Consider the following 22711-nt stretch of genomic DNA (forward strand, 5'->3'; position numbering starts at 1 on the left):
CCCATGCAGAAGCCCCTTATCACCAGAGACAGCTGACGAGCATTCACAGCAGTTGCAAGTCAGAGGATTAATTACAGCTTTGACTACCAAACTGGTAAATTAAATTACCTCCTTCAGGTGGCCGGAATGAACAGAAATATCCCATCCTTATACACAGTTACAACAGTAGGAGCACAGATTACTAGCTCAGTCTACCACACTACTAAAAGTCTTGGTGCTTGTCTTAATTTTTTTTTTTTTCTTTTTTTTTTTTAGTGTCTCTGCGCAATAAAGAATTTAACTTTGCATGTTCTAGACATTGCTTTTTACCTGGAGCTGAAGGGGCTCAATGTTTTGGGAGGTCTGTATTTTACCTGGAGGGATAAGTTGCTTTTAAGCAGAGCTTGTTGATGTGACAAAGCTGTGGCATGGAGGCCTTCACCAGTGCTCCTTGAGGGAGTGGCTGCATTTCTTTAGTCTCCCTGGGAGCTATCTTGGCTCTGATGGGCTTCTGCAGTGCAGGGAGGGTGCCATGGGCTCTAGAGAGTAATTCCCTCCCTCCTCCTTTTCTCCCCTGTGCCCAGGAAAGGCCTTTTTACCGTAACACCGAGGACTCCATCTCCAGCTTGTGTGACACCTGAGGTTTTGTCACCCTCAATTCAAAAATAGTAATGCTGTTGAAATAAAAGCATCCTGCCCTGCTCCTCCTAATTCTTGGAGGCAGAAATGAGGCCACAGCATTGGTTATTTTCTGTTCTTGGGTCCCTGGGAGTCCCTAGGAGCTCAGTGCCCTGCTCTTAGGGGCCATCCTCAGCCAGCTCCCTGCTATTTCACAGCTCCTGAGCAGTTGAAATCTCAAACAGTAAACACAATTGTTCTATTTTATATCAAGGTTGCTGTGTGTGTCATGCTCCATGTAACAAAATGCAGTGATATTTAATGGGGTAAAGGGTGTTTTCTCAGAGCAGGATTTTATAAACCAGTTGTTTGAAACAGATTCAACTATGAAGCCACAGAAATGCCCCTTACCAAATTTTTTGAGTTCTGAATCACCATCTGGAGGAGCTGCCTGGCTGTGGGAGAGGCCAAGGGATCAAATTCAGATTAGAAGCCCCACTTGGGAAGACTAAAGTTAGGTGAGAGGAATCTCAACCAAGATGCTGAAACAGCTGCTGAGAGTATTTCTGGAGCAGCCACCAAATGAAATACAACACGAGTTTTTTGACAGGGTACACTGCTGCTTTTAGAAATTAAGGTTTACAGCCCTATTCCTCTTTTGGAATTCTTTTAACTGTGGGAGATGTGGGACTGTCATGGGTTAGTACAGTTTGGTTTTTTAGTTATAGAAGAAAGTAGAATAATTCTCCAGGTCAGGACCTGGGAATTGCTTTGGAAAAGACAAGGACCTATCAGAGGGTTAGTTGGAATATTGGCATCTGTTCTAACCACTGAAATTTGTTGGCTACGGCTTTGGGAAGTACCATAAAAAACCGCCTTCACTTCCTGTAGGTGGGTCCTTCTCCTTCTTTCCTTTGGCCAGAGACAGGTAACATCGAGCTGGGCCTGCTGCTCCCCGCTTTCGGGGGCGAGCTGCCCTGAGGCCTGGCCGGATTCCATCGGCTCCCAGGTGTAGGGGGGGAAGGAGAGGTTGCTGTTTTGCAACAGCTACTTTCTTCAGACTTCTCTGGAGCAGGGAGAGATCTCTGCTGGGCCCCTGATAAGAGCTATGGGCACCATTTAGGCTGAGGCCACCCTGATTTACACTGCAGGGTGGGCTGAGAAGGCATTTATGATCCTGCCTGGATTTTTGTGATTCCGGACTGCCCGGGTGCTTTGATCTCTGATGTTTCTGTGTGAGTTCTTCCCTCATCAGCATGGCCTTGAATGTCTAGTACCACGAGCTACAGAGGGAGAGACAAAGACTCTGGGCAGATTTAACCCTTTCCTGGCAACATGAAGCTTCCAGAGCTTAGCCCTTCTCTGAGAGTAAGAAAGGACAGAGTGAACATAAAGAAAAAAACAGCATGAAGTCAGTAGAGCAAGAGTGAAAAGACTATTGGGACAGAGGGTTGAAGAGTTAGTTGTTCCATTCTTACTTGAGCCATGGAAATAATCTCTATATTTAGATTATTCCTTTAAATCATAGGAAAGATATGCATTTGGGGAGATGATTGTTTAGATTTGTGTGTGGATTTGAGCAAAGGTGTTTGTGATGGACTAAGTAATATTAATCCTATAAGATGCTTGAACAGAGATAAGATGAGAAGCCCCTGCACCAGTGAAGAAGTGAGAAGATATCTCTGTACCTTGAAGTGAAGAATCCTTTGCTTTGGAGTTATTAATCTTTAAAAGGTGACACCCCAGTATGCAAAAGTCTAAGACCCATGACCCATAAGCAGCTTGGGAAACTGCTTCTGGGAGGGTCACAAAGGCGAGTTTCTCCGGGCGGTTGTTTTTGTGACAGTTAAAAAACCCACAAGAGAACTGTTCTAAGTTGTCAGTGGGATCCATGACTCTAAGAGAGACTCTTCCCCTAAAGAATTGATGAAAGACTATTGTCAGATAGTGAAACTGACTGAAAAATACAAGTTTTGTCTCTTTATGTTGTTTTGTAGGAAAGTTAACAGTTTGTAAGGGGAGGGAAGAGTGTTTTTGAAATTTACTCTGTTTTAGTTTTTTTCCAACTTTCTTTTTTCTATTATTTTAGTGTGTGTTAATAAAACTATTTGTTAATTTTTAAGGTTGAGCCTGCTTTGTTTTTCTCCTTGTCTCTCTCCCACAGAAGGAGTAAGTACTAAGACCAGAATTTAGTGAACGTGAAACCACTACATTAATTGGTGTTTCTGCCCAGTTTCGAAATTAAAACTATTACAGGGACATACTTTGGTTCATCACCTCCAAGAAGAAAGGTGCCTAAATCCCAGAGATTTCAGTAGGAGCTGAGATCCTCCAAATCTGGGGCTTTGGAACCCATCTAGTTTCCCTCTCCCATGCCTGGCTTTTCTGTATATATAACTAATAAGAATAAATTGGTAGACTCCATGATTTTTTTTTCCCAGCAGGATTAACTGAAATTTGGGAGGAAGAAAGTCTACTCTGAGGTGTGGATCTGCTAGTGGGTGGAAAGAAATGTTGCTCCCTGCAGAGTCACCCCTGGCTGAGGAGCCCAGTGCAGTGGTAGACAGCAGTGGCTGGGTGCTGGGCAGCCCCTTCTGCTGCCTGACCTGACTGTGACTTGCTCTGCTGGGTCCCTTTGCTCAGCTGACATGGTCAAACTCAATAAACTCAATGTAAACTTTGCAGATTTTTTTTTTTATATATATTTTTACTTTTTTCTATCCATCCACACTTACCACTACAGCTGGGTAGTAGCTATATGTAAATTAACAGATTATTCTATCTGTGAGCCCCAAAATTACCTTCTGTTAGCAGTCATCTTACACATCCTGTTACCACATCAGTGTCTAACTTGTTTGTATGCAGATTTTTTTTTTTTTTCTGTTTTATTCCCCTTTATGAATCCAGTCAAAAAGGGCAATAGTAGATAAATGACGAAATAATTTTCTGCAAACTATGTCTGCATGCAGTGAAAATGGGCTGTGCACAGACCCCAAACACTAGATTGTCTGTTGGCAATGCTGCATTAAATTTTGGGATGTATCTGGGCTTTCCTATCTACTTTTTCTTACTCTGTACACTCTAAAAATATCCTGGGATGAACTGTCATTTCCTAGTCAGAAAGAACTGACATTTCCTAGAGAGCGTTTATTGTTAAGCATCAATAAAAATTTACTTCTACACTTGATACCCACTGGGATAAGGGGAAGGGGTTTTTAAAATTATTTAGAAGTTAGGAAGAAAAAAAAGGATCATTTAAACTATCACTGAGAGATTCTTAACCTTTACTAGGCAGATTTTTTAATTTAATTTTCTTTTTAAGTGACAAGGGAAAAAAGAAAACCAACAAAACCCCAACAAAAATCAAACCTACATACAACCCAGAAAAAAAAAGATTAGGCATGTCACACGCATGACAGTAGGCTAAGAGAGATCCTGAACTGGTCATTTACCTTGCAAAATCAGACGATGGGGAGCTGTGAAGTGAAAAAATCTCAAAAATTGTAATTCCCAGAAACATCAACTTGATTTATTACTGGCATTTAACCAGTGAATGAGGGAAGGAAACAGTGGTGAGACAGTAACTAGTCATAGCAGACTGTCAAGTATTCACCAGATATTTGGGCAAACCAGCTGTCTACCATGCATGGCATCATACAATTTCTGGCTGTAGCTCTGCACAGATGGCTGCAGCGTTCTGCTTGTAACATAACGTGACATAACACATCATAGCCGAGCATAACATAACACAATGTAATGTAACACGGCACCCTGATGTATTCTTTGCATTACAGAAAACCAAGCATGGCGTGGTGGCGGTCCCCATTTTCCAGCACCTCCTACCAGGAGGTGATGTGGGCACAGAATGGGGAGGAGCTCAGAGTCAGCTTCAAGTGCGAACGGTGAAACAACAGCTACAGAAAGAGACGTGCTGTGGACCGTGACAAGTTGCACTCAGAAAGGAGCCCAGCTGGAGTTCAAATAAGACATGACTGCAGATTTGAAAAGACCTTTTTGCTGGAAAACAGCTTGATCTTGCCTGAAAACACATACCAGACTGTAGAAATTTCTGTAAGCAAAAGGAGGAATCTGGCTGTGAGTCAAGTGATTAAACAACAGCTTTAACATTCGGTGACAAATGTTCCAGCAGCATCTGAAGTCACTTGAGGGGCCCAATATTCCTTGTTTTAAAGAATGCCATGGAGACAAGAAATGCCTTTAGAAAAGCGATGGAAAGTCACTGTGTGTAAAAGCAAAACCAGGCTCATTCTGATGTTCTTGCTCATCCTCAGCCGCTGCCTTTGCTTCTGAGGGAAGTTCCTATTTTAAGCTCCTTGAAGTGGTGCAGCAGCAGCTAAGCAGCTTGCTGCCTGCCAGAGCACATGGGAGTCTGTGGCGAGGAAAAATGGGCAGAGGCCCAGCTGACCCCTCTCAAGCCACAAGACCTGTTGTCTTCAGGCTCATCTTGTAAATTTTTGAGTATTCTGTGAATTCTGTGAAAATTTTATGGCCTTCAGCTGCTGGAGCAGGAAGTGGGAGTAGGAGCAGGAAGATAGACAGTGGAATAAGAATGATCAAGATTATTTTTTTCCCACCAAAGAATTGGCTGACTTTGGCTAAACTCAAACACACACATGCACTCATGGTTGTCACTGGCATAAGACAAAATACAGGAAATATTCTCTAAAAAGTAGGTCGACTTTTTGTTGTGGTTTAAGCCCAGCCAGCCATCAAGCCCCACACAGCCTCTCGCTCCCTCCTCCACCAGTGACATAAGGGAGAGGACAGAAAGGGTAAAAGCTAAAATACTAATGGCTTAATAGGAAAAGTGAAAGCCATGCACATAAGAAAAGCAAAGCAAGTAATTAATTTAACTGCTTCCCATGAGTAGGCAGGTGTTCAGCCATCTCCAGGAGAGCTGGGCCTCATCATATGTAATGGTTACTTGGAGAGACAAACATTATCATTACAATTGTTCGCCCCTTTATCATTCTTCCCCTACTTTATATACTGAGCATGATGTCATATGGTCTGGACCATCCCTTTGGTCAGTTTGGGACACCTGTCCTGGCTGTGTCCCTTCCCAGCCTCCTGTGCACCCCAAACTTCCTCACCAGTGTGGCCATACAAAAAGCAGAAAAGGCCTCGGCTCTCTCTAAGCCCTGCTCAGTAATAACAAAAATAGCACTGTAATATCAAGCCTCCCCTACTTGCCACTGGGAAGAAAATTAACTCTATCCCAGTGCTGAAATCAGCACACTTTTGTAAGTAGATAAATTAAGTGCATTGAACTTGATTTTAAAGTAAATACTAGATAGACATAATATTAGACTATTTTTGGGTACCAAAAATCTGGTCAAACCTTCTAAGACAGGAGTCCCTCAAAAAATATGCCCTTCTTGGGCACAAACATTGAGAAAATTCATTCCCCAATGTATCTCTCCAGTTAAGGGCAGCATTTAGTGGCTGAGAATCTGTCTGAGCTTTTCTGAGTACTGGGAGCATCTCCGTCAAGCATCACCAGTCAGGAAGGCTCAGTTGACATATAAACTTGTAGAGTCCAGGGTTGGCAGATGTAATTTAGGACACACCTTGCATCACTGTTCTGTGGAATGTGAGTTAGAAAAACCCATTCCCTAGCCACATCCTGAAAGGCCAGTGAAGGAGCTGTGAGTCGCCATGGTGTGAGGAAGTGTTGCTGACATTGGGTTCTCAGGGCAGGGGAGAACTGTCTCCTTCATGGGGGTTGGTATCACGGAATTGGCAGAAGAGAGAGGAAGTTTCTGGTTGTCCCTTACAAGCTTCAGCTGCTGGGGCAGGCAGGGCATTGCTCAGCCTTCAGTGCAGACTGCAAAATAGTCCATCTACCCACTTGGGATTCAGTCACTACTGCACACTTTGGAACACTGAAAAGCGCATGCTTAGAGTAAACTCCGCTTTGTAACCTCCGTCCTCAAGGCTCCCTCGAGAGAGATATCCCTTTGGCAAAGGGATAAGCTGATGGTGGTGGTGTGGTGGTGGTGGGATGGAGGGCTGGGCTTGTGTTGCCCACCATGTCCAAGACAGACCAAATTTGGGAGGAGGTATCTGTGAGACTGCTTCTTCCCTGGAGCTCTGACGTAAGAGAAGTACTGAGGACTGGCCATTGCTGAAAGCCCCTTTTATAACCAATGCTGAACGCTCTTATTTGTTATTTTTAATGATGCCACTTGTTCAGATACGCTTACAATGGAGCTCCTCATGGACCTCTCAACGGTGTTTGGCCCTGTGGGTATCCTGCCAGGGCTGTGGCCACAGGCACTGGAGCAATCCGGACTTGAGCACCTGTATGACTTGCTAGTGTGAGGAGCAGCTGCCTGATTACAATATATTCCTTTGTATCTGGGTGGCATTGAATCAAACCTTCAATAAGCTCAAAGAGTGACAGGGATATCTCTGTAGTTGTTTAATTATTTGGCATGGCATAGAACAGCCACGGCAGCAAGCACAAACAAGCAAACCATGACAGGGAATGCGTCTCACCAGCTCCAGGCAGCATCTACAATCTTTGCACAGTGTGTATTTGATTTCTAGGGGGGGAAATGAAGCAACTAGGTCAGAATACTCTTTTAATAGGCAGAGCTATTGCAGGAAAGCCCTGTAACATGCTGCTAGTGACATGCTAGGCAGAAATGACAGCAAGCTCATGGAAATATATGGAAATTTGACATCCCGCCTCTCTGTCCCCCTCCCCACCCTCTGGTATGTATGACTTTGAATCTGCTTTCGAGAGTCCCTGCTGTGCAGGGGCTGTCCATCCATCTGGCAAGGTTACAAACACATTTTGGTGCTGTCTACAACATGCCTGATGTAACCTCCTTTCTATAGCCTCTGCTCTGCTCCTCGCAATCTTTGTTTGATGTGGAGGAATGAAGCCTTGCAAAGCAAACCCAATGAACCGTGGAGAATCACAGGGCCCAAACTGCAGCTCCCAAGAGGGAGAGGGGGATGGGGGGAAAGCACAAGAGGAAGAAAGGGGGAAGGAGGTGGAAGAAAAAGCTAAAAACCACAAAGAAGACCTTACAAAGGCAGGGTGGGGGGAGAGGGAGAGGATAAGGAGAATGCCAGCAGAGATGGGCTTTGCCCTCTCTGCAGGGGTTTAACACTCAGTTATTACCGGCTTTGCAGCTGTATTACATCTGTCAAAATCTCAGATTCTGCCTGTCAACGTATTTACATTATGCTCACTCATGACAGCAGCCAGGCCTGTCACCGGCTTCCCTTCTCCCCAAGGCTGTTAAGGAGGGAGAAAGCCTTTGTTTATTTGTCAGTTGTGACTTCTTTTCTGCTGTGAATCTTGCCCCAGCCAGGTCACAGATGGTCACTACAGAGGAGAGGCACAGCGGCGGGGCAGGTGTTGGGGTTTGTAATGGCCATTGGGGAAAGATGCTGAAATTCCCGTTTTAATCAAGAATTGCATTTACATATTCATCTCAGACCTAAAGTGTTAATTTACTTGCTCAGTAATTGATTTTGGTTTCTTTATGGCACTGAGGCAACCTATTCAGTACACATTAATCAGAAGTTCTATGGCCCGTGACTTTAGGACATTTTATTAGAAGTTAGCTGATGAAAAAAATGGAAACATTCAAATCTCTCTCTGATATGACTCTGTGGAATAGCTGTTTACAAGTCCAGAGCCAGTGCATTGAATACAGATATGAGAGTCAGAAGCACTTAAGATCGGAACAGACTCTTGGTTTTGTTTTCCTAAGAAATTTAAATTGTGCTGATAATTTATGGAGGAAGCTTGGTCTTTCTAGCTTCATGCCTTTGAATGACAGCATAAACAGGAGAAGTTTTCCTGAGCAATCTGCAGAGGGAAAAATTACCTTCAGGACACACAGAGCTTTTCTGGTAGTATTGAAAGGTGGTGGGAGACTGGGACACTGATGATGGCCTGATCTCCAGAAGGTCAACTTCTGTTCTGGGATGAACCTTGCAGGTACTGGTCACAAGCAAGTGCCAGTCTGGGCGGTCATACGTCTTCAACAGGGGAACCAAGCGTGTTAGCAACTAATACAGGACCATCGTTCCATTTTTCCTTCTCATTCTTTTTCTAGAGCAGGTCACATTCTGACCTAGCCTCACTAAAATATTCCCCTCAGAAAGAAAATAATCCTCTGTACCCCAGCTTTGGAGATGGTGACACTTCCTGATGTGAGACCTCACACGGGCCACTGGCAGATTTCCACTGACTTTTGCAAAACTAAATTAATTTCTTTGATTTCCACTATTTGTACTTTGCACATACTAATAGAGGAGCACATACAAAGGCAGGGGAAGAGCTGTATAGCTGCTGCTTTTGCTTTTATTTGGGGCTTCAAGGCCAGTTTGGAAGGAATACATGGGCTGCAAAACTCCCAGCCAGTTCCGCAGCCTTTAGAAAACTGAGAGTTCAGCTGGAGCCAGTGAGCTGGAGCCATCTTCTTTGGTAGCAGCTCAGAATCTGGCCCCAGGCTTCTATGTTTCAAAGGGGGCTAATAAGAAAAACCTTTTTCCCTGGAAAAGGAGAAATATAACCCATTTAAAAAAGGGAAATAAGGAAGACCTAGGGAACTACAGGCGGGTCAGTCTCACCTCTGTGTCTGGCAAGATCATGGAGCAGATGGGATAGAGTGCTCCCTCAGCAGTCTGCTGATGACACCAGGCTGTGTGGTGCGGTCGACATGGTGGAAGGAAGGGATCCATCCAGAGGTACCATGATAGGCTTGAGAATTGGGCCTGTGAAAACCACATGGAAGTTTAATAAGGCCAACTACAAGGTTCTGTGCCTTGGCAAGGGCAATTCCAAGCACAAATACCGGCTGGATGGAGAAAGGATTGAGAGCAGCCCTCGTGAGAACAACTTGGGGATGTTGATAGATGAGAAACTCAACATAATGCAACAAAATCACACTTGTGGCCCAGAAGGCTGAGCTGCATCAAAAGCAGGTCAAAGGAGGTGATTCTCCCTCTCTACTCCGCTCTTGTGGGGCCCCACTTGGAGTACTGTATCCAGCTCTGATATTCTCAACAAGAAGGACACTGACCCATTGGAGTCACTCCAGAGGAGGGCCAGGAAGAGGATCAGAGGGCTGGAACACCTCCCCAGTTGCAGGTTTGGCGTTATTCAACCTGAAGAAGCAAAAGGTCTGGGGTGACCTTATTGTGGTCTCACAGCACCTCAGCTGAGCTTAAGAAGGACGGAGAAGGACATTTTATGAGGGCATGTAGTGACAGGACAAGAGGAATGGCTTTAAACTGAAAAAGAGTAGGTTAAGATTGGATGTTAGAAATAAATCATTTACTGTGAGGCTGATGAGACACAGAACAGGCTGCTTCATCCCTGGAAATGTTCAAGACCAGGCTGGCTAGGTCTCTAAGCAATCTGGTCTTAGTGGAAGGTTTCCCTGCCCCTCACAGAGGGGTTGGAACTAGATACCTTTAAGTCTTTTCCAGCCCAAACAATTCTATAATTCCTCATCAAATTTGCATTTCCCCCCCCCACCCTTTTTTGCAACTGCAGTCAGAGCTGAGCTTTGCTTACTCCCTGCCAAAGTGCACAGGTTACTGTAAAGTCAAAATCTGCTTACATAACCATAGAGGAAGGTCATGTATCTGCTTGCAGACTCTTGTATCTATTAAACTTAATTCAGTTTGCCAGGAAACAAGTCAGAGATAGGATCACTTATGTGTTGTATTACTCCGCTTAAATATCTTTTAACAATTTCCTACTGTTTGAAAAAAACTTCTTGTCATCTGTTAGTCACGTTCTTCCTCCTGGGAACATAAGCTTAATTAGCATTACTAGTTTTGTGTGCCTAATGTGTTTGGTCCCAACTATTTCACTCGTGAACTCGTTATTTTCAATGACTGCCTTAAAAAAGAAGTACTTCATTGTTACATCTGTGTTGCATCTTCACTAAATGCCATGATATTTACCTTTTTTCTAAAGTTGGAAGGATGAGAAGGGTGTTTCGACTGCTTTGTTTCACATGGTGGCATCCCTGGTGCTCCCTGTTTTTCACAAACTATAGGTATAAAGGGTGAGGTGGTTTAACCCCAGCTGGCAACTAAGTACCGTGCAGCTATCTGCTCACTCCCCTCATACCCTTGTGGGATGGGGAGAAGAATTGTAAAGAAAGGGATCTATGACATAAGAACAGTTTAATGATTGAAATCAAAGGAAATCAAATTAAATTAGGTGAATAATAATTGTAACTTAAGGGTAAACCAAAAAAAGAGAGAGGAATAAAACCCAAGACAGGCAAGTGATGTACAATACAATCGCTCGCTACCCACAGATGGATGCCCAGCCTGACCCCAAAGCAGTGATGGGCTCCTCCTGGCCAACTCCCACACAGTTTATTTACTGGGCATGATGTTCTGTGGTATGGAGTATTCCTTTGGCCATTTTGGGTCAGCTGTCCTGGCTGTGATTCCTCCCAGCTTCTGGTGCACCTGTTGGCTTACAGAGCACAGGAAACTGAGAAGTTCTGAACTTGGGATAACAACTACTGAGCTACAGCTAAATCATCCGTGTTTGATCAACCTTATTCTCATACAGAATACAAAATACAGCACTCTACCAGCTACTAGGAAGAAAAATATCTCAGCTGAATGCAGGACAATGTTTTAAAAAAAAAAGAAAAAAAAAAGTGATGCTGGATGGTTCTCATTTTATGACTGCCTGAAACTGAAGAACTGAAGCCTGTAGAATGGGAAGAAACAACGTGGTGGCAAATTCTCAACTGCAACAGCTACAAGTTCCAGAGAGGCCATCAGAAATAACCCCACTCACCTACATATCTGGGGGCGTTTTATACATGCCTTGCCGCATTCCCCCCTGGCTCCTGGGAAGCTTCTTGAGAGAGGGGTGGCACCCCTGTTGCAGGATGTGCAGACTGTTTTTCTCTCCTTGTCCCCATACCAGGATAAGATGACTGGCTTCTCTACCTCACTGCCAGGCCTTGCTTTGTTTACTTTCTGGTTGTAATATCATCACTTCAGTATGTGGCCTGAGCACACACGGCAGTTTTTCTTCAACTTGACCTTTTTTTTTTTTTTTTTTTTTTTTTTTTTTTTTTTTTTTTAATGGCGGGTTTTCAGATTTTTATTTCCTATAATAAATATCTTGAAAGACAGTCATAGTGCTACCACATTGACTAGTCTTCTGTTTTCCTTTTTCTGCACTTAGGCGAAACCATACATACAGATTCCACAAAGACAAGTTAGCTGGCCATCCTGTGAAACAAAGATCCCAAATTCTTAGACTTAATCACTTTCCTTTTTTTCTCTGAAATTATCCTGACTTCCAGTGTTGTTTTAGTTACATAGCAGCAGTTTCCCACCTACACATCCCTTTCTTTCTTCTATGAGACAGTTGCAACTTTCCGAAGAAATTTCATCTTTAATACCAGATACCAAAGGTCTCAGGAGAAAAGGATCTGGAGAGAAATGTCTGCTTTTTTGTGAGACAGTGCTTCAGACTGGTTTTTACTTTGTCCCCAAGATGTCAGTTTTAGACTTCATTTTCCATCAGCACTCTTTTCACCTTAAAGCCTATTGCAGTGTCATTAATAAGAAGAATTTCTTTAGGAGATTAGATAATTTAACATGGAATTCAGCAATAGTGGTGCTTTTAATCTCATTCCATCCCAAAGGTGATAAATGATTAATTGAGTTCAATACAGGCATTGTTTGTGTGAAGTCTTTGTATTTTCAGGAGTCCTGCAGAGTGAGGCTGAATATATTCTGCTTTTGTCTTAGTCGGATGCTAAAATTTTCCCAGATGCCAGTCATTAGAGGGAAAAGGAGGGCTGAGAAGTGTTACTAAGGTTATCAAATTATATGCTCAAAATTTAGGTAATTGGGAATGCATCATGTCTGAGATCACCTTGCCCACATCTCTTTTCTTATCTTAGAGCCTATTGCAGTGGCTGTACATGGATTGTGCTCCCTTGATGGGCAGATATTCAATAGTTTCTGTGTCCAGTGCAGCCTTCTGCCAGTGAAATATACTTTTCTGCTCAAGATACGAAACCTTCTCAGAGAGCGGTGTGTTTCTGGCCTGATTGTCTGCCAGATAAGCACTTCAGTCTTTGAATCCTTCTTGAATGTTGGTCCAACAATCCCAAACTGTTTTTCCCATTACAGCCTTCCTGGTGAGCCCTCTTCCTTTGCTCTGTGATCGAGACAATGCAGCATCCTCTGACACTGCTTCCAGCCGGCCCTGTGGTGTGTCCCAGAGGCCACTGGCCTCCCTGCAGGCTCATTCACACCTGTATTTATGCGTGACTCTGCACCACAGCACTGCTATGAAGGGTGGAAGTTGTCTGATCCTGTTTCCCAGCTGAGGCATAGAAAGGATAAGGTCAAAATGTAGCAGTGATTTCAGCACCTCGTAGAAGCGATGAGGGTGTGATGATTTGGGCATATTTGACAATTCAGATCATGAAACACACCCACTGGCATTGTCCGTTGTCAGCCTCTGCAGCTGGGAGAGCTACAGCATCTCAAGTCCGGCAGCAAAAAATAGGAAAAGAAATATAGGATCAGTGATCACTAATACTAGGTTTGGTGTAATTCACATGTCAAATGAGGTACGGGTTCTCTTTGATGACTGTAAGGATAGAATCTGATCATTTAGAACAATGATCAGTTCCTTTAGCCTTGTGATAAGCTTTTAATTTCTGGTTCAACACCTAGTTCATCCTGCAACTTCTGATTTCTGCAGCATATGAGGCATTTTTCTCTTCCTCAGTCTTGCCACCTCTACCAAATCCACTTTCCCTCCCTTCCATACCAGTTCCTTCTATCTGGGTTTCTCCTATGCTGTTGCCTTTGTCCAGGGAGCTCACATGGGGCACCATTCTGTTGGATCTTAATATTTCCAAATAATGGGACAGGACCGCTGGGAGACGTTCCTCGAGCTTTTATTGTAACATCAGCCTCAGTACAGGGTGAGACAATTGATGGATGGCAACAGCTCACACCTTGCCAAAAACAGCCCAAATTCTCTGTGTTACAAGGCCTTTTAGAAGTTTTCTACCTAATAGCAAATTGTTAAGAGTTTACAGGCATCTGCATAAACCAATCATTAAAACTACACATATACCTTATATCTAACAATAGGTGCTTGTTTCATATAGGTTTTTTGCTATCCAGTAACTTTTTATACTCTTCTATGAACAAAGCACAGAGTCTTATTATTAAACTTTTCTATTATCTTCCTTAACATATTTTTCTACTTGCTAAGGCCTAACTCTACACAGCACAAAAACACAGTCTTATTGCTCTGTGTCTTTATTCTTGTATCCTTTTAACTTTAGGCCTACATCCGCACTGCTGTGAAAGTTTTTTCTATTTCCCACACCCTTCTACAGTCCCAGTCTCTCCTCTTCCCAGCTTCTGACAAATGTCCATCCTTCCCAGTGCCCCACCTCATCTGCAGGACCATGCTTCCCCTTTCCAGCTGTGCTCCAGTTTTCCTTGCCAGCCCCCTCTCTGCTTGGTGCTAGCTTTCCCTTCCACCTCCTCCCCACCCCAGCTTGCCCACGCCATCTCCCTTCTCCTCACCTCAGATGGGATCCTGCAGGGAGATGGTGGCAGCAGGCATCACACCAGCCACCTCCTGTGACAAAGGCAGTGTGGGATGAGCCTGGTTGTGGCACAGTGGGCTGGGATGACACCCTCTGCTTGGCACAGACCAATGGCTTCCTCATCTGAAAGACCACAGGGGGCCCAGCGTGGACAGAAGCATCTCCTTGCTGCTGTTGACACCTTCATAGTCAAATTAAACACCTCAATAATCAAATGAAACGGGCTAACAAACTAGAATGGTTACACACACACACAGATAAAAGCTGTTTCTGGCTGTACGCTGTGTGAACTCAAAGGCTACTTCGATAACAGCAAACGCTGTCAGAAATTTTACAAAATAGTAAAAATGTGCTGCAAACTGGGAACCTAACAGAAGTACAAGGGAAGGTGCAAATATGTAATCTTAAAATGCTCATTTTTAAAATATGTCCATTTGTTGCTTTTTTTCTTCCGATTGTTCTAGTTGGTCATTTTTTTAATGATAGAACAAGAGCAGAATGCAGAAAAACTGTGTAAGGTGATAAAACCACCGATACAAAGGACTTAGTATTTCCAAATACTTGAAAAATCTACTCAAAATTATGACACAACTATGTGCATAAAGATCATTTTCATCCTCACCAGATTGTCATCACCTATTCTTTTAATATCCCTACATTTTTGTCTATTGTGAATTATTCTCTTCTATTGTGAGTTATTCACTTCTGATGAAGGAATTATCTCTAAAATAGGGTCATTAATCAAATGATGGGGAATTGTAAGCTGCTAACCCACTTCAACTGTCTACTGTATGAAAAATAATCAGTGTCCAAAGTCATTAAAAACCTGTCGAAATAATTCAAAAACATAAAACATGCACTGAGTTACTGCACCAGGCTAGACCAGAACCTAATCTGCTCTCTGAAAGAAGCTGTGTCTGGCCTGGGAGGCCAGGAAATAACCTGAGATGAAGATGCACACTTTGATTCTTGAGTACCCCTCCAGTGACTACACCTGATCAGGTATTCAGCGAGGCTCCATCACCCTTGGTATTCCTCTTCCAACACAGGACCGGGGCAGTTTCAGTTGACAACATCACCACTGCTTTTGCAGCTCTGAAGTCCTACCTCTTGCTCACAGCAGCACAAGTGTGAGCAGTAACTTGCCCTGATCTCTTTGGACCACTGATGCCTTGGAATGGCTACCTAGAACAAAGGCAAGGCAGAGTTAGAGGATAAAGTAGGTATGTATTAAAGGCCTCCAACAGACCCACCTTGGGCAGTTCAAAAGCCCCACAGAAGCTACACCCAAAATGGATGATGGTCACCAGTTTCTCAGACAGATATGTTTGGTCCATTTGCATATCAGGAGTCAATTGTCCAATTTTTGTTTCAGGTACTGAAGTCATATTCCCCCAGTTTGCTCCTCCCCAATTCACTTTTGTTTGTACATTTCAGGGCCTGGGGCAGAGGGTGGCCTTGGTTCTCAGGCCTGGAAGGATTGTTTTGTTTGACCAAAATGTGAACACTCTATATGGAGTTCAGAGTTAAACACTAATGTTATACACAGGATCTGAAACATATAAAAGTTAAAAACTTAAGGCATCATCATAACATCAAGGACATTTGTGAAGATTAGAGGTGCTATGATACAACCCTTGGTCCTTCACAGGTGCATTCAGGAGAGTGAAAACAAGTTGGTTAATGGTACAAAGTTAATAAGCAGAAGTTCAGGAGCATTCAGCTCCTATGCAGATGCCCTCCTCTGGGAGGAAAGGAAAGTCATCCTTTAAATAGGATGCTGCACTGAAAACATAACACATCTGGAAGAGTCTATGCACCTGGGGATTTAACACGCTCTACACTCCGTAGTTTAGGTGCATTAACATCACAGCTTGAGTTGAATGGCTTTGTGGTAATTGACTGTGTCCAATGAATACATGCTTGTGGTATGCTCTAGGTGTGTACCTCTGTGCTCCGTCCCTTCCTCCACTTCTGTTTCTTTAGAAAGAAACTTTCTAGAAGAAAAGTCTTCCGTGTCAGAACCCTCTTTCAGCATGGGCATCTGCACTGCCTACCAGTGACTCTACACAGCCCAGGATGCTACAGAAGTACAGCCAATACATGCAGTGATCCTGGTTCATACTGGTAACTTCAGGAAACAGCTGAGAAAGTGCCTCATGTGGCAGCCAGCACACATTTTGCATATAGCACATCCAAGCCTAAGGGGTGAATTTAAGGCTGAGTTTGGTGCATGAGATAGCAGAGTGTGCAGAATGGCAGGAAAATCACAGACACCCATCCCCACCAGCACCAAAGCCAGAAGCCCTATTGTCATTATGCTATCATCATTGCTGTAGCTGATTAGTTCTGCTGACAGACAAGACTAATTACCTCACGTACAACCCTGTTATCTTCCAGCTGTCAGGCCTTAGGGAGTCAAACTAACATTTGTTATCTCTAATAACCTGCAGCCTGTGTCACAAGGTGGCTCAGGATCCGTCAACGGTAGCCTGGAATTCCTGGCACCATGCTCTTGTGTGAAATAGAGGTAACACCAAGAACCCCTCATGCATTCCCTAATGGTCAGCAGCAGTGTTTTCCCTTCATCAGAGTCTGCATGCCACCTCTTGTAGTATTCCCAGGCACATAATTTCAACCTGCTGGACAAAACCAAGTTTTCTATCCCTCCTTTGTGTTCTGGCAGTTCCTATAGACATGATCAGATTTTTTTTTCCCCTGATGATCTACTGATCTAATGTACTGCAGTTTCATTGATATTCCCATGTTAATCCCACTCTTGCCTGGCATCACAGAAACTTCTGCTTGCTCATGCAGTGTAAATTAGCTTCAGCTCAATTAACCTCTTGACATGTGTTGTTTTTTCCAATTTCTCCTCAGATTTGCTAGTTTTCCTTCAGAGCATCAGTGCTCAGCTCCTTTGGTGAACGCTTCTCTGCATTGCAACACTGTGCTGTTTCAGCAGTGGTTGTGACACAAGGGCACAAAATCATGTCACAGCACAGCTTTCTGAGGAAGGCAGGAAGATACCCTGGGGCGTGAAAGCCCCTGCACTCTTGGTCCAGAAATTGTGCACTAGCTCAGTAAAAAAAAGGAATTAGAGAATGGATGAGCACAAGAGCTAGGGACCCTGAAAGGAAGCTCGGTAGTTTGCATTTCCATTTAATGCTGCTGCTTATATAAGAAGAATTTGCCCCAGTACTGTCAGGGTTAGGTGTGTACAAGATGCAGTATTCTGAAGAAGTTTACCCTATTCATCTTCATTAGCTCCTTCCCTTTAAATTCCCCCTAGTTCAACATGGTGAGCTCCACTCATTACAGTCAAAAAGGCCATTACTTCATGTGAAGAATACACAGATTTCTATTGGTGTGCTCCTGGATAATTGAATTCAGTGAATGACAACACCATGACATTGCTAAGATTAATGACTCAATAATTTTTGAGACAAGGCAAAACGTGAAGCAAATTGATTGCATTTTTTTTTTTTTTTTTTTTTTCCTCCCTTGGAAAGAGTACTGCATCCCAGCTCAGCACTGTCCTGGAGAGGATGCTTTGCTGATACAGAGTGAAGCCCATCTTCCCCTTCTCCATTTGACTCTTGCACTCTGACATCACTTTGAAGTAACTTTTAATGTAATTTCCTAGTTGCAGAGATGCAGTCTGACAATAATTGAGCTGAGATTTTGACAGACCAAATGATTAATGCAGAGGGCTTTTTGGAGTGGAAATTTCAGCTATTATTAGATTATTCAAGAGAGAGAGAGAAGGTGTCAGAGCACAGAATGGAGGAGTGCAGTGCCTCCACATCTCACTCTTTCAAAAATATGAATAAATTTTAATTTCTGTCATTTTGTTGGTAACTCTTATTCACATACTAATCAGTTCTTGCATTAATGCAATGTCAGATGTAACATCTTGTTTAAAAATCCATTTGCAGACAATGAGATGGCTGCTTTTTTCCAGCACATGGCGTAAGTTGAGATGGCTTTTCACATAGTATCTGTGATACCTTCTATCAAAAGTGTCTCTGAAAAATGTGCAGAGTAGTGTTTGGTGTTGCTCAACATGACCTGCGTTTGTTTTTATAAGACAGTCAGCAAAAAACCAACTGTTATAAGTCTAGTGAGAAGAATTACACAAGCGCAGTTTTTTGTTTGTCTGCAGTAGACAGGGACAAAGACAAGTATTCCAGAGCTAGGATTTTGTTAATTAAGATGTAGATAAAAAATATTAATGGAAGTATCTTGAGAAAGAGGGAATACAGGAGTCAGGTAACCCATTTTATATGATGCCATGTAGAGTCCAGAAACTAATCACAGATGTTTAGAAGACAGTTTTCATAAGTAAGCTGTGTGAAAACTGGGGCATATGAGCTTGGGGTGGGATAGCAGAACGGTTTTAGCTTTTGCCCTCTACACTTCCCTCTCTTGGGTGAATAGGGAGTGACAGAGGAGATGGCGGTAGTGAGAGCTATCTCTGACAAAGAAACTCCACCTTAAGTCAGTAAAAAGAGATTCTGGCACCTAACATAAGAAAAAATAAAAATTAAAATGGCCGAAATCGAAAAAGAATTTTTCACTGTAAATACTATTTAAACAGCAGGATTTTTATTACTTTGTCTGTTTGTGTTCTATTGTATTGTTGCAAATATTTTTCCCTTAAATTTCATCTGATAGTTGAATTTACCCAGAATCAAGTGACATGTGACACATGTTCCTCAATCAAAGTTTTATGACCTAAAGAGCAAGAGTCCTGGTATGGGTATCCTGTTCCCAACAGTCTTTCTTGGAAGACAAGGCAGATCAGGATCACAGAAGCTGTGCTGACCCCCCCCAGGAGTTCCTTTCTCAGGGCTTACCAGGAAAGACAGACCTCTTGGGAAAGAAGTACAAAAAAAAACCCTACAGGTATCTGAAGGACAGCACAGTTGAACCCTGTGAGTTCCAGAGGAGGTGATAACAATGCTATAACACTTGTCATTTTCCCATTCATTCTCTGGACTTCTCTGCTTTTAATCCTAGAGCAGATCCATCTGCTGTCCAATGGCGCAGAACAGGCACTATTGAACCAGAGCCTAAGATAAGGACTGGTTGCCACAACAGAGCTCCCAGTTCCTCTGGCAAAAATTGGGAAGTCCATGGCTCCTGTGAGAACTGTAGAAGAGTTGACATCCCTGAGAAATGGGATCCTTAGAGAATACCTATATCCTTCTGACAGCCAGCTCTCTTATGCTAAAAGGCTCTGTAGGCATCTGGGTGATTCTTCACGAGGAATAATAATGAGAAAAAAGATCTGGATTCAGGCCTACTGCAATGTGATAGGCCTTTGAATTTTAATGCAAACCTGTTGTTCATTCAACTTCTATTTGGGGTACCTGCAGCCAAGGATTTCTTCCCTCTTCTGACCGAAGGAAATTTCATCACTATTATGAGACATGTATATGAATTGCAATTATGGTATCTCCCACAGCATGCCTTGTTTGGTAACAGTCAATACTGAGAGGAAAAAAAGCATTGTCAGTCTGAAAACAGATAATTTTTTACCACAATGGCTTAATGTGGTCTCCTTGTTCTAGTGCTGTATCATTTACCTTGCTGCCCAACTACAAGCCACCTCATCCAGACCTAAGTGCAAAAGAGGTGACATGAGCAAGGAAAACTGCTTCTTTCAATAATGTTGCAACAGCACAGGGGGTTTATGACCCTGAAAACATGAAGGTTCACAGTCACAGAACACTTAATAGTTACAAGTTTTGAAGGAAAAAGGGGAAGGACAAGGTTTCCCTGAGCAATAAATAAACTCAGGAGGCTCAAATACCTTTCAGTATGAGCTGATGATCAGCTCCTACTTCTGCTCCTCAGTTTCAGAGGCTCCATTGCAGAGACAGAACCCATGAATTCAAGGATTTCTGCAGCAATGCTCTCACATGCCTGGAGTAAGGCTCACTGCACACTTTCAGTCACATTTCCATGAATGCCTACTCCTTCCTTTGGGGTGCTATCAGCTCTTCAGTCCCAATTTCAGGCATAATGGCCTGTCTCTGAGTAGTGTCAGAGACTCATGAGTCTGCATGAATTTTACAAGGACTGAAGTTAAAAGACTGTCCCTGGAAATCAGGGCATGAGTGCCACGTTCCAGACATAAAAAAACATTTTGAAAAGGATGACTTTTGGGGAGATTTTGTACATGTACAAACTGCCTTGAATTTATCAATGTTTGACCAGGAATTCCAGCCATCTGAAAGGACTTTTAGCAAAGATGAGTATGCTAATGATCTGCCCTGCTGTTAACCGTAGGAAAAAGCACTTAGATATAGCCCACAGTGAGCAGAAATGGCTCTGGAAATGTGCAGCAATCAGCCAAGGAGCAGCTTTAAGGTATGAGGGAATCAGGGAACACAGGGAAGGAGCAAAGCCTGGCCAAAGGTTTCCCAGACAAGTAGGGATCTACAAAACCAGTCTTATTACTCCTGCACAGAAGAACTAGACAGGATGAGGACAATGACTGCTCTTGCTAAAAGTCCTGCCCCCAACAACAGTCACTACCTCTTACTTTCTCTACCTGGCAGAAGTACCAGCAGCAGCCTGGCTTCCCAAGGTGGTGGCATAGGCAGAGCAGCCAGAAGGGAAAGACCTGAAAGACCAGGATAGACCTGAACTAGTGGGGTGTGCATAATTTAAAGATGCTGCTCCCTCCTGCCTCCATCACAGCTGGTTCTATGACTTTCTTACTCCATCCTCTTCCTTCTTTCCCATCTGTTGTAGTTAAGAATTTTGGTAAGTGCTTGGTTGCCAAAGATGACCATCACTAATGCATTCCTCATTAAAGTGGCACAAGTGGGCAGCAGTTCAGGGAATGCACTTGTGATGAATAGGACTCTGGTCTTTATTGTGGGATGAATGACAGGGACCTCATCAGCGTTTCTTTGCCCTCATTAATCAGCAGAAGAAAAAAAATCTTTTAGCAGTGCTGACACAGTTTTGGTTTTCCACTAGATTTAGACCAGATGAGACTCAAGTAACAGGAAATTTGTTGAAAAAATAGTAATAGTTCCTTCTTATTTTGTGAGAAACCTGCAGAGGGTCAGCTTCTAATTAAATAATAGTGGTAGTAAAATGTGCAGGTGAAGGAAATATCCAGATGGATTGCTGGATTTTGGTTTTATGTTGCCACAAGCCTTCACTGACTTCAGCTGCTTTAGATAGACAGTTTCCCTTTGCTCTTCCCACTGTGCCAGAGGCGGCTCAGGTTTCTCCCTAAGGGCAGAATATGGACTACGAGTGTCCTCCAAAGAGGAGAGACTGAAGGACTTCCATCACAAGAACTGGAGGGGGTCGCTTACAAAGATAACCAAGCAACCATTCTCTTTTCAGCACTGTCAACTCCTTTCCTTTCTTCCTTCCCACTTTCTCCACAGAAGCAGCAGCAGGGGACTCTGCCAGGGGCCAACGCCGTCCTTTTGCTGCATGCTTGCAGACACCTACCACAGATAAACACTTACTGTGAGGTATTGGAGCTTGTTCGGGCATCTCATATGCTGATTTTGTAGTACCATGACTCAGGATGATAGACAAGCCAGTGCCAGAAGCTTGCCATACTCCTATAGAACAAAGCAACTGAAAATACATCTTGATCTGCTGCCTAAATTGGGCTGGGCCGTGATTTGTGTCACCACAAAAAACAACAGTATCGGGACATCTTGGTGAGTCTTGATATTTTGGTTATCCAATGGGAAAAAACAGCACTTCTAGCATCCCTGGGTTGTAAACACCATGAAACCAACAGGAATCTGTGAGGTTGACTTATTATTACTGACTAATTTGGAGTAATATGTTGTTTTTGAAAGTACTGGTCTTAGACTGATTGCACTAAACATGGGTCTAAGCTTACCAGTAAGAAAAAGATGTGGGTTTCAAGATGGTTTTACCACAATTTCTGGCATTAACTTTCTTCTTGACAGTGTATGCAGGACTGAGACTCATGATGAGCATTTGCACAGCCACAAAAATTCTATTTTTATTTAAGATATTTCACATAAATTTTTCCAAGTCCTTGGAACAATAGGCACATTATAATTGGCCTGCAAGGAGTCTTTGGATACTTTACAACTAACAAATGATGGGAACATTGGTGGTATGTGGTGTCTCTCATCCAAATAAGACTATGTTCTCAAAATGTTGGGCAAGTCCACTACAACTGTATACAGTCATGAATTGCCTGGCTACAGAAAAAATGTCTGTCTGCAACCTTGAGGAAGTGTGGAGAGAAAGGTAGGAGGAGTAGCATTCAGGAGTAGTGGGTCTGGGCTGTGCCCAGCAGCATTATGAACACACCCAGCAGAATGGGGAGCAGAGGCTCATGCCAAGACACATCTTTCAGCTTTGAAGTGAACAGCAAAGGGCCAGCTCAGGATACAAGATCTGAAGCACACTCCAGAGTGGGTGTTTCTCTCCTCTTCTGTGCTCAGTGAGACTGCAGGTGGGGAGTGATG

Source organism: Hirundo rustica, chromosome 3 (assembly GCF_015227805.2).
Source record: "Hirundo rustica isolate bHirRus1 chromosome 3, bHirRus1.pri.v3, whole genome shotgun sequence".
In the NCBI taxonomy this organism is placed as follows: Eukaryota; Metazoa; Chordata; class Aves; order Passeriformes; family Hirundinidae; genus Hirundo; species Hirundo rustica.